The sequence below is a fragment of the Pyxicephalus adspersus genome, chromosome 12 (assembly GCF_032062135.1).
Source record: "Pyxicephalus adspersus chromosome 12, UCB_Pads_2.0, whole genome shotgun sequence".
Taxonomy (NCBI): Eukaryota; Metazoa; Chordata; class Amphibia; order Anura; family Pyxicephalidae; genus Pyxicephalus; species Pyxicephalus adspersus.
Window position 1 is genome coordinate 29,554,729 of NC_092869.1, and position 12,863 is coordinate 29,567,591.

General features: G+C 39.5%; 1 long non-coding RNA gene across 1 annotated transcript; it reads right to left on the reverse strand.

Moving 5' to 3' along the window:
* Positions 1 to 4,401: 4,401 nt before the first annotated feature.
* LOC140342695 (uncharacterized) lies at positions 4,402 to 6,143 on the reverse strand. Its single transcript, XR_011923128.1, has 4 exons — positions 5,947 to 6,143; positions 5,615 to 5,794; positions 4,845 to 4,877; positions 4,402 to 4,658 (listed from the first exon to the last, which is right to left on the reverse strand). It is a non-coding gene; the product is annotated as an uncharacterized lncRNA (long non-coding RNA).
* Positions 6,144 to 12,863: the final 6,720 nt, after the last annotated feature.

The following is a 12,863-nucleotide window of genomic DNA, read 5'->3' on the forward strand; positions in this document are numbered from 1 at the left end:
CTTTAACAGCCATGACATTACAGCTGGTCAGAAGCAGGATGACAAAATAAATATTGGCACAAAGGATTCTGAAGATTGGAAATTGCAGAGGGGTCTTACCAGGCCAGCATACCACATTTGCCTGGATCAAGCCAAAGCAGTGAGGATTACTGAAATGCCCTCCATCTCAAGGCTACAATGTAGATGAGGAAGTAGTGCTAGTAAAGGAAATGCATAGACCAGTGTGCACTGATCCCCACATAAAAAAAAAAAAAAACTACTAGAACATTCATTTATTCTAAATTAAGGAAACATTTCCAGTTTGTTGCAGATTGTAGACATGCACAGTTGGTGTTTTTCACTTATGACATAGCTCCCGAGACACCTTTGGGGATGAGCTCAAAGATGTTTAGCGGTAGATAAAATGAATAAGTCCCCTGCATTGACAAGGTGCCCAGGACCTCTCCCCAGCCAGCCTGGGAGATCGGCAAGCCGCCCAGGAATCCTTCCCAAACCAGGAGGCTGGCATGTAGTGAGGATTTTTCAAAAGAAAGGAAATTCCCCAACTCCACAGCTGTATTTCTAAGCAACTAAGCCAACCACAATCTGGTCCACTCAGTCATTTTGCCTGGAGACCAAATCCGCATGTTTTACGAACACAGAAATGGGGAAAGTGAAACTGTGCAAAAGAAATTCCCTCAAATAAAGTTATCAGGCCTTGGACTCTCATGGCAAAGCAGTCAGGGATTTCTGTACTGGACAGTTCAAACCTTAGATAAGAGGATCTGAAGTTTCTCATATGTAAAAACAATCCTGGCTTAAGACAAGTCTAAGCCTAGACCCATATATTTCAAGTAATGAGTTGACTCCAGCCAGAATTTCTAAAGGCTCGCACTTCACCAAAACTGCTCTAATAAAACAAATTGTCTGACAAAGCCTTTGCTGAATGTCTTCTCACCTGGCCATTCAAGTATGGATGCCACAGCATGAGCTGGAGCCAGAACCTTGGTGAATACCTAAGGTGCAGACAAAGGCAAAAAGGCCTTTCTAGCCTAGAGTAATAATGGCTCATGTGCAGAAAAGATAGGGACATGTAGGTATTCATCTTTGATGTACACAGAAGCTAGAAAACCTTCCTGATTATGAGGGGCAGCAAAGCAATTGCAGAGCTGTTAGAATCTACTGAAATGTATATAAAGCTGAATGAAGACATTTAGAGCCCTGAGGGGCTCAGATGAGACAGATGCTTGTCTGAGGATTTGGCAGACAGAATGTCAGAACTAGAAAGTATGGCCAGACTAGAAAGGCCATTAATAGAAAGTGTGCAAGGAGCATAGGTACAGTGGGACCATCCCTCTCGTGCAGAGAATTAGGTTGTTGATTGTTGTAGTGGTAAATTAATATCAAAGACTCAGATTAGGAGAGTCCAGGTCTCATTTACTCATAAAAACCGGATAGCTGGTAGCAGGTGAGGGATATTTGCAGGTAGGATCGGGGCAAAGATCAGCTTCCAGAACACCGGCCACACAGTGATAACCTCTTCAGTGGTGAAGGAAGGAGAGCTCTGGGGCCTGACTGCCCTACACAATCAGTCTTTAGAGACAAGGGAAACACTAAGGTGGTATTTCTGGACCTGGAACGCACTTTTACCATTATGGAGTCTATGAAGCAAACCAAGCTGAACACAAAGGGCAAACGTTACTTCCAGGCCATCTCTTGTTCAGTACAGCAAGGTCCAGCAATGGTGTACAGAAGAGTTGTGACTGAGAGAAAATAGAGGTCTTTAACACAGCAGTTAAAGAAAAGGGCAACCATTTTAGCAAAACATAACTTGGATGAATGCGGTCACTCAAGTGATGCTTTTTATTATTAGCTTTTGCTCCTCCTTCAGCAGTAACATTATGGACACTTGTCTATGCTGTCATCCTTTGCTGGCTTTTTCTCATATAAATTGGCAAAGCAACCCAGTTTATATGCCAGGAAAGGATGAGATGAAGGGCTAAGGAGCTGCATCATCATAGACAATAATTAGACACTGGGTGAGGGAGAGGGCAGTGATAGAACTGACCAGTTTACGGTGCTGACCTAAACATGCATTTCCTCACAGCATGTATATTGGGTAACCATTATTGTGTATCACTGGGGATGGAGATTGGAGTCTATTTGGAAGATGAGGATTCTGAGAGTTGCAGGGAATTAATGAGCTGGTTATATAGTCTGCTTTCGCTTACAGTAAATGTGCAATGAAAGTGCACTAAGTACACTATTTTTTGTTCTGTGTCAATAGCAATGCAGCAAATTACAGATATATTACAGACAAAAGCTAGAACCATCAGATCCAACAAGAGGAAGTGGAATGCGGCCTTCTTCCATGAAGCAATGGCTTTGTTTTGTACTAAGTGTGTCATGCGTCACAATTATGCACAGCTCAGCGTGTTTGCCTTGAAACTATTTTCTGTGTTTTCAGCACACAGACACACCCTCTGTGAAAGCCGATCTCTCCAGTGAATAGTGCTTGGAATTATAGGAGCTGAAGCATGGAGAGTCAACGCCTGTAGCACGCTTTATAGCTTGTAAACTAGTGAAAGATGTGTTACTCCCTGTTACAGTCACAAGGTATCTACAGCTGTACAATATACACATCAGGAGATAAAATATTCCCATCTAAGCAATTCAGATCCATGGTAATTACAGTATGATAACAAGAGACACCATGATCAGCGAGTGTCAGACCACCATTCCCCCTCCATGATAAAAAATTCCTGCAGAACCTGAAGATAACAATGTCTTGACTATCAATGACCCATAGAGCATTTTTGGTGTAACATTTTCAGATTCATTTTAAAGCAAATCTGAACAAAGGACAAATACTGATAATTAGGAAGCAAAACAGTAGCCACCATGCATAGGCTCTTCAAAGTGAAAAAACAAACCATCACCAGGTCTTGGTGCTATGAATGAGAGCCTTGCAGAGGGTACGTATCTGCAGTGCCAGATCCGACAACTTTTGCTGGGATTATACAAAAACAGCATTTATTTTGGGAAGTGATGTACTTCAATCACAAATCCAGCCAACTCTTACTTTGGAAAGAGTGGACAAGGGTCAGAAACCATCATATTTCTAACCAACTGCAGTATCCCCAGGATGGAAATATTTGTTTGAAGGTTAAGCCCAAACAAAAGCACAAACTGGAAGATAAAAAAAATGGGGATAAGCAGCAGATAGAAAGAAAAGTGGAATACATCTCTTCTATGTGGAATAATAAGGATTTATGAGACTACAGGAATAAAACAAAAAAAAAATCCTTCACACACACACCCACCCAATAACCATTGAAGTGGACCTATTATCACATTTTTAACATTATAATATAGGGGGGCTATCCCTTTTATATCATAGGGTGTTTTTTCCCCACAATTCTGGAGGTTCCCTTTCCTTCTAACATTACCATTTCAGTGGCAAAGTTTGAAGGGGAAACACACAGCCTTCTAGGATACTTTAACATGGGCTGCCCCTTTGCAAAAGTTTTATTTTTATTTTCTTACATTTACTGGAAAACACATCACTCAATCTCACGCCTGCACAGTGCAAGTTTGAGTTATGTGAGGAAGAACCAGGGAGAAAGAACATGGGGGAGATGGACAGAACCGTGAATGCAGGAGCTGCTGGGCTCCATTTGCAGATGAACTGAAAGCTTTTTACAGGTGAAGGTGAATTTGTTTGTGTGTGAAAGTTCCATTCTAAGACAATTCTTATTTATTGATTGATGATTTTAATTTATTATGAAAGAGGATTTATATAGCGCCAACATATTATGCAGCACTGTAAATTAAATAGGAGTTGCAAATGACAGACAGATACAGACAGTGACACAGGAGGAGAGGACCCTGCCCCGAAGAGCTTACAATCATTTACACAGTTTTCTAAGACCAGTCACACATTACAGGATCCTACAACTGTCAATTGTATGGAAAGCTGTGAACCTGGCTGAGATAGAAGCAGACATGGAAGGCAAACTACATGATCAAGTTAGAGCAGGACACAGAACCTCAAGGCTAAATTGTGTGCAGATCATATGGTCACTAACAAAACACGAAGGAGAAAATAGTAAATGCGGTTTGTACTTGCCTTTCCACTGCATAGTTCTAATCTGCACTTACACATAAATGCAAGACTGCCTAGAGCTGTCTGGGGAATACGCTGTGCATGAGTGGAACACTAAGCAGCACTTTGCATGTGAAATGTATTCTGTGTAACTGCCGGTCAAACCACATACCAACAATAGCTGTAAGAGTCACAGCAGCAGCACAGAAAATGCTTGCATGCACGTGGCAGCACTGGAAAAACGACTGAAACAATGTCTGAACACAAAGAATTTATAGATACTCCAAGCCTTGGTAAAAAAAAAAAAAAAAAAAGGTTTAGCATGCTTTTCAGGATTTTTTTTTAAATGCAAATTTAGGTTAGGGAGATTCCTTAATATTTCTGTTAAGTGAACCTTGTAATGTCACAAAGAAAGGGGAAATGTTAACGAGAGACACAAACCGCGATAAATACCCAAATTTTTTCCAAAATGTTTTAGAGAGCTCCATGAAGGGGCAGATCTAGACATTTTTACACCCAGCTTTTAGATGTCATTCACTTCCTTGTAGCCGTTGTACATCTGCCTTTCAAAAATCTGGATAAAGAAAAGCAAATACCAGTTACAAAATTACTTTCCTGGGTTTGTGATGTCACCACTGTGACATGCACAGCAATCCCTTGGGTTGGCAAGGTAAACATCTGGTTAACTTATATGGTATATTGCAAAATGCGAAGCAGCTACTTTACTATAATCCAGACCTGACCAATCGCTCATGCTCACCTTTCTTTTACTCCCCACCATTCCATTCAGCAACTGGAAAAAAAAAATTATACAAGCTCTAAGCCATTTGAATCACAGAGCTGTCACATGCTCCTTCATAGCAAGAAATAGCAGGTATTTTACCCCAGCTACTGGAGTAGTAAATATATACTAGTGGTAATTGAGAAGGGGTATTGAGACACAGGTTGGAAAGATAAATCATTTAACTAAGTCATATGCCTTTAGCCACCGAGGCCGATTTACTTAAGGTGTTAGGAATACTTCATCTAATTCATCTTACCAAGATGTTTAGATTCTCAGCTTCTTTAGTACATCAGACCAATTCCAAAATAGCAGAAGTCCTGATGGTGGTGGTAGGTGAAGTAAAAATGGAATAAATGTCACCCTGCATCGCCTGACTTGAAAATTAGACAGTCAGACAGTCACTGACACATCATCTGTAGTCCTATGGACCACAAATGGTGCCCCATGATATTTTACACGATAAGGGTGTCCTCTACACCCAATATATTAATGGTGGATTGGTCATTTATCCCAAGGCTACATACACATGTGCAATGATTCTAGTCTGATAATTGGCTCAGGGCTGATATCCGATGAGAATCTTGCATGTGTACAATGCTTGTTGTCGAACGTGAAGGGGAGAAAGCGCAGCAGGGTACTGCTCCATCGTTCTCCCCCCTCCATAGAGGGAAACTGCACTGTATATACAGTGCTCGTTCATGCATCAGTCAGTCGTTTTAAAGGATCGTGAAAGAGGCATTAATTACCTTATTCCTATGTCAAGGTGGCATTCTCCCCACTTTTTCCCAGTCTCATGACTAGTCGCACAAAGCAGGTCCTCTGGCCACTTCTAATTCTGACATTATCATCAAGTACAATGCAGAGAAGAGTTCTGGATGCAGGGGGAAGTGAGTAATAAGATAAATGTTCCTCCTATTATCTTCACCCTAGACTTAAGAGAATCACAGCCTTTATATATAGGAAGGGGATCACCCACTTCCTTTAAGTAAAGTGAGTTTTTTTTTTTTTTTTAAGCCAAAAAAAACAATACGTAGTACTTATCAGCAATGTCAGTAAGACTGAGAGATGACAAACTCACCCTTCTACCATTTCTTTGGGTTTTCTAATTTTACAGTTACAATTTTGAAGCACCAGACATGGAGGATGTGTTCTTTGCTAAACTTTCGTCCCCCGCTCTTTTTCTTGCAAGTGTAAAAACAGCGAGCCCAGTAGATTTGACATTTGCAGTTACGATTGCCTGAACACACAAGTATAAGGAGAAAAAAAAAACAAAACAAAAAACTGCTTCTTCAATATTTCCCCGAGTAAGAACAGAAAGGACAACCCTACAGAACAAGAAGGACAACCCTACAGAACAAGGACAACCCTACAGCACGAGGCAATCAGCTGTTCTCTCTGTATGTATATGAATCCTCTCATGACCCTGGATTTAACCTCTTTCCAGTAGCTGTCCCAATAATCCCAACTCTCTACATGTGTTGTCTGAGAATAGTACACACAGCAGGGAAGCCAATATTTCCATATATGACATCCTTGAAGCACCTCAGCAAAACACACCGCTAAAACATGCCACAAACCAGGCAACAAGGCTTGAATATATTATATATATATATATATATATATATATATATATATATATATATATATATATATATATATATATATATATATAAATATAAATATATGTTCTCAAGAAAACATTCACCCAGATTGCCAGGCTTTCAGTCTGTGCATGGTATGTAAATCTTCCCCCTCTTTAACTTTACTGCTAGTCATGTGTCTGATCAACCAAAGTGGGCAGAGTTGGCACTACAATACCAAAACTTTAGGTGTGGGGCGCTTTGGTCGATAGTCTGCCCTATCCGGATGATGTAAGAGTTGACATGGATCTAAGGCAATAAATAGAAGGCCACAATTAGTTCCTAATGATCATACCCAACATGTCTACAACCATACATCCCAGCTGTCCCTAATTTGGAGGGGCTGTTTTTTTCCCTCCTGCGTTGTCCCTTTTTTTTGGGAGCACAAATACAGCTTTATAAAAACAAACAAAAAATATGGATTTAAAACTGAACTAAACCTGCTATTCTTACCTCTCCCTGTTCTGTCAGGGGCCAGACCATCTTCTCACTTCTTCTCTTCCTGGAGACAATCTTTGGCCATCATGGTTGGACAGGCCAGAATGATGTAACTCTTGCGCAGGCGCACAGGAGTTCATTAGTTCCCGTCATGCATAAGGGAAGATGAGATTGCTGGGTATCCTAGCAACTAAAGCAGCTTTTTCCTGTTTGACGAATAGGCGCAGCTCAGCTTTTTTGCCAGATACCCAGAGCAGTCAGGTAGAGAAAATTGCAAGAGGGACATTACCTGTCCCTTTCTACAATGACTACATGTCTGATTGTCCTTAAATCTGGAACATTAGTTCCACCTTAACCTTATCAGTAATCCTTTCAATCTGGGCTCTCTATCTTTTTAACATTGGGGAACCCTTGAAATAACCTTCAGCTCACAGATTACTGTGGTGGTCAATAGGATGAATGTCTCTCACATCGCTGGCCAGTGAGAAGAATGTCAACCTTACAGATAGCCAAAAAAATCATTGGCGTCATTTAAACTGACCCGAGAGGCTCCACATGCTCATTGAATAAGGAACCCCCAGTAACCTTTGGAGGAACCCCGCTCAAAAGTATTCAATATGTTATTTTAAATCTAATATGAGAAGTATAGGTGTGAAAAAGCACTCAATTTATTTCATCATTTCTGCACATTTTTTAATGTTAATTGAAGAACATTTTTTAAAATGCATTGTACAGAAATTTAGAGTTACTTTAAAGCCGCGCTATCCAAGCGTTCACTATGCAGACGGCTTCAATGTAAGGAATGGAAAAAATAAACCTAGGATTGGCAGTTAATAATTTACTTCCTTCCAGCATCAGAGTTCAAAGCTGTTTGGCAGCTTCATGACAGCAGACGTGATAAATGAAATTCCTGTGGTGTCTATCACAGGTATTTGAAAGTAACTAAACTACATCAAAAATCCAATTGAACATTTTAAAAAGGATTGCTTGTATAAAACAAAAGTAAATCTAAACCTTTTGGGAAAAGAACAAAGGAAGGATTTCTACAGTAAATCATGCGTGGCATTCACACTTCAGCTAGAACTTGCAACTCTGGGTATGTATGCGCCCATCATAGCCATGGCAGATAGGCCTTTGCAGTGACATTACCAGATAATACTGGGATTACACCTCCCATGATGCTTCACACTACTGCAGTGGGGTGGACACACGTCTACGGTATTAGCACATTCACTGAAGAGCTGATCTGAAGTTTGATTAATTAGGTGACAATGCCACTGCAAAACCCTGGGAGTGAGTGTTGTCACAGAAAGTCCAGGGAAATGCTCTGGCAGGATCATTAAACAAAGGCATAAAGAAAATTAATAGAAAGTAAGCAAACATTTTAGATTTAGCTACACTAAGTCAATATTGTTAACAAAATGCATTAAGTACCCTGAATAAAACTAAAGCAGTTCCAAGCTCCAAGTCTATTTGACTAGAACGTACTCACTCCCACTACATGTTTCCTGCTTGCCTATGTATTTACCAGCTTTCAGTTTGGTCTGAAGATGTACATTTATGGGATTATTTCAGTGACGCAAATCAACTTGAGAAGTGCCTAACTGTGCCATGATTGAAGAAGTTTTATATTTGCACGTACACTTAAATGACAGTTTTTGCTGCAACTCAGACATGTGGTTGAAACATGGAAACCACAGACGAGGCAGCATTGTTTTATATCAGATCAACTCTATTCATATAACAACTATACATGAACAGCATACCTTAGAAAAAAATTAAAATTAAAACTTATGCTGGCACAACTTGTATAGCAATTGGCAAGTTTTCTATGTTCTGATCAATACAGCAACAAGGATACACACACGTAATCACAGCCCTGATTACAGTCACACTAGGGACATGTGGAGTTTATTTTCCAGGCAGCCATGGCTGCATTCACAAAGAATCTGCACATACAACATGTTCCCCCTCCTACAAGAGGAAGAAAAAAAAAAGCCGCATATATTGGAATCAAAGGTCTCCCAGTTCGCTGCTTCCACGCCAAGATAATCAGCTCGAGAAAATGCCAAAAAAAAAAAAAAAAAAAAAACACATTTTCCCTGCTCCTGGTGGCTTTTTGTTATGTAGTGACTGGCACTACTCCTGGCACCTAGATTCAGCAAAGATAGCAGCTTTTGGATGCAGATGGTCTTGCATCTGATGTCACTGCATGTTATTAAATTTTGAGGTGTCATAATCTTTTTCCATAATAGAGTAGATATGGCAATTGGTTGACCGAAAGTGCCTACATTTTTTTCTTCCTAATTCAGCCTGATTTTTATCAGAGTTTGAGCTGCCTGCACAGCATTAAGGTGAACTCAAGCATGCAGACATCAGTCCTTTTTAATGACAGTACAGACTGTATGTGTGGGTGCATGCAAAGCTCCAAAATACAGCACCATTCTGTATTGGGACAAAGTAACTCCAGAGCACATATGCTGCAGATACAGAATCCTAATTTGTAAAAGTAATGAAGACCCCAAACCTGGGAGAAGGCAAGAACTCCAGAAACAGAACTGAGCATGGACATGACAGAGCTGGAAGGTCAAGCTGTACTATTCCAAGAACCAGCTATTCAACTTTTAGGTTGGATTATTAGATTTTCTCTGCAAAAGAGTGAAGTAAAACAATAACTCATTAATCACATGGCACTCAGTTCAACTTCGGTGAAGAACAAATATTACATGACTCCAGTATTAGATATGCAGAGTTTCAAGTGTGGGACGTGTACAGCTATGAAAAAAGCAACACTATGAATGCCATACAACAAAATACTCTTCAAGCAAGCCACACTAAATGAAAATTTGCTTGTCTGTGGTTTAAATAAGTACCAGTAAGCTTGTTCTGCTGTCTAGCAGCTGTCACAGGGGGAGAACATTCCCATCATTTTCATTCCTACATCTAGCCTTTACAGATTAAAAGAACCTGTACTAAAACCTGAAGTTTGGCTGTCTAAAAGGGAATCATAACTTCTGATAAGAAGCAGAAAATCATGAACATGTAACCATGCCTTGGCACCTTCCAATCTCCTGGCCAGCCAGAAGCTTATCAGTATTTGGTCATAATCAGAGGCACCCACTCCTGCTTCTTATTATTGTATTACAATTGTGTTCCCAGGGTGTAAGCTCTAAAAACAGACCAGTGCCCAGTGAGAACTTGCACCTCCACACCAATGTGGAAAAGGATAAAAAGTGGGGCTATACAAAAGAACAGCTACAGAATGTAAAGTGCCTGAATTATATACAAATCCATTTCTTGCTTTTTCATGTCTTTACAATTTCTCCACTGTACATGCAGGCCAAGCTGTGCGGAACAACTGCTAATGCCAAGGGTTTGGACAAAGAATAAAACAGACATGGGTTTATGTTTGGAACATTACACTCACATGTAAGGAAGGGGTGGAGGGGCATTTGTTCTCAGCGCTGTGTAATTTCTAACCAGAGAAACTGGAAGCTTACACAGGATTTTTTGGCTTTACAGGTAGATTAATTTTTATGGAAAAATACCTAAAACAAGCCAATATTTTAGGACACAATGCAAATTGTTTATTGCAATAATTTGGATTTTGGATTGATCAAACTTTAAAATATTTTAAGGGCAACTAAACATTGTACTATTTATCTTTATTAAGTTCTCACCGTCTCAATGAGGCTACCACAAGAAAATACTGTGCAAATGTGCAGCTCTGTGCAGGGGAAACACAGTGACTACTGTTGGATTGGGCTGCACAGCCTAGTGGGCAGCACTAAAAGAAAAAAGGCACAGATGTACTTCTCACCCATTTGGGGATTAGAATTAAGAATGTTTAAAGCCTGTTTTAATAAATAAAACTGTTTTAGATGCGCTCCAATGAGTGTGAGCACCTCATCCAGTCCTTGTGCAGAGAGCTGTAGTTACACTTTTAAATTAACCAAGCACCATTTAGGCTCCTCCACAACATTCTGTTTGTATAGAGATCCAAGCCTCAGTGGTAAAATTTTGGGTGAAAAACCTTTCCTCATTCTCTAGTGTTGAACAGAGGGGTAATGAACTGAAGAATAGGAGAGTACATGATAAGAAGTGGGCTGGGAAGAAGGACACGCACCTGTTGCTATAATTTGCAAAATTTTCTTTAACTTAGGTCAATAAAATTCCACTGCTGCCATGTGATAGATGTAGAGATCTCTAAAAGGTAAATGCAAAGAAGTTAGAAATACAAATATGTTTAATTTTTTTTTTTTTTTTTACTAAAGTTTTCAGTAACCGCAAACTCAGATGACAAGATATGCTACCAAGAGCAAGGAGCAGCAAGAAGCTATACGTAAGTATATGGATAAGCTATAGTAAGTTGGTATGTAGCCACCTTTAAATACATCTAAAATATAAAGGAAGAAGTGATAATGGGGTATAAGGGAAAATGATAAAAGTACAAAAGAATTGGCAAAAAAAAAAGTGTTTTTAGTAAAACTGAGGACAATAAAAGCCTAGAAGACATGACACTAGGTTGTGTACACTGTGTTACTTGACCTGTATGAACACACATCTCCATTTCCTGTCGTGAGCCATCCCACTTCCTTACCATGTATAGCAAAAAGCAGACCACAGAAAAATCAGCTGTCAGCAACAAGATGCCTTTGACTAAGGGAAAGTTCCCCAGGGATCCACATGAAACAATTGGCTACATTTTAAAGTCACAGGTACATATCAAGGAAACAAGTTGTCACATGATAACCCAACAGACATCTGAACATGTAATTTTAGCCAGGAAGCAAAGATAAAAAAAAAGCAGAAGGGAAAAAAATATTTTGTAGCACAGATTATAAAAAGGGGTTTAAAGAGTTGCAGAGCCAAATGTATCACATGTTAACGTAGCGCACAGTAAAAATATTCTTTAATAGGATGCAGAATTGTGAAGCATGTTTAACTGAAATTAAGCAACTTATTAGTGCTTCGACACACTAACAACTGTTGTGTTTGATGATTATCCACAGTGTATAAGTAGATACATCCCATCTACATGCATGCACTCATACATACGTTTTTTAATCATGTCAATGTGGGCCAGTACAACAAACTAGAAATTTTTAGGACTTGAGAAGTATCACTCTGAACAAGCCCCCTTGTTATGGCAGGATAATAGTTTTAAAGTTGCAGATTTAATTAGACTGGAGATATTTACAGTAACATTTCTTGGCTGCTTTACCATATTGCAACAGAATGGACCACAGGTTTGCAACCAGCCTAAGTGTTAAAGTCAATTGAAGACATATGCCAAGGTTAAGTAAAAGACAAACTTACAGTTTAAAAGTAATTTAGGCATCTAAATATTACCGCCTTACAATTGTACCATCAGTAACTGGATTTTTTTTCATTCAGCCAAACCTTTCACATGCCTGTGCAGATGGAAACAAGCATTCCATGCTTCTCTAACTTTTCAGATCCTGTATGAGACTATTAATCCTGTATGCGGTCCATTAACCATTTTTTCCCAAGTAGGGAGTATTTTTAAACAATAAATTTAAAAAAGTAGCGTGAGAAACCTCTTACTAGTCCTTTATACTACAAAGGAAACATTTGGGTTTTAGATCAGACATGTTAATCGCTGACAGACGTTAATACAGAAAACATTTGAGTCACCGTCATAAAAGCCATGATGGGGCCCGAGTATACTTTATGAGAACATGCGCTATACCTTAGTTTCCTTTTTGTTCATCAATATGCCACTTTATTAATTGATAAAGATCAGTGTTTGGCTTTAGAAGTAACTAAAATAAAAGACAATGCTCCCTAAAACACTTAAGTTTCAGGATCCCAAGGACTAGCGCACACAAGCAGATCTGCTGCCAATTTTGCGCTGGGAAGACCAATTGGTTTTTTTGATTGGCAGCTGATCAGA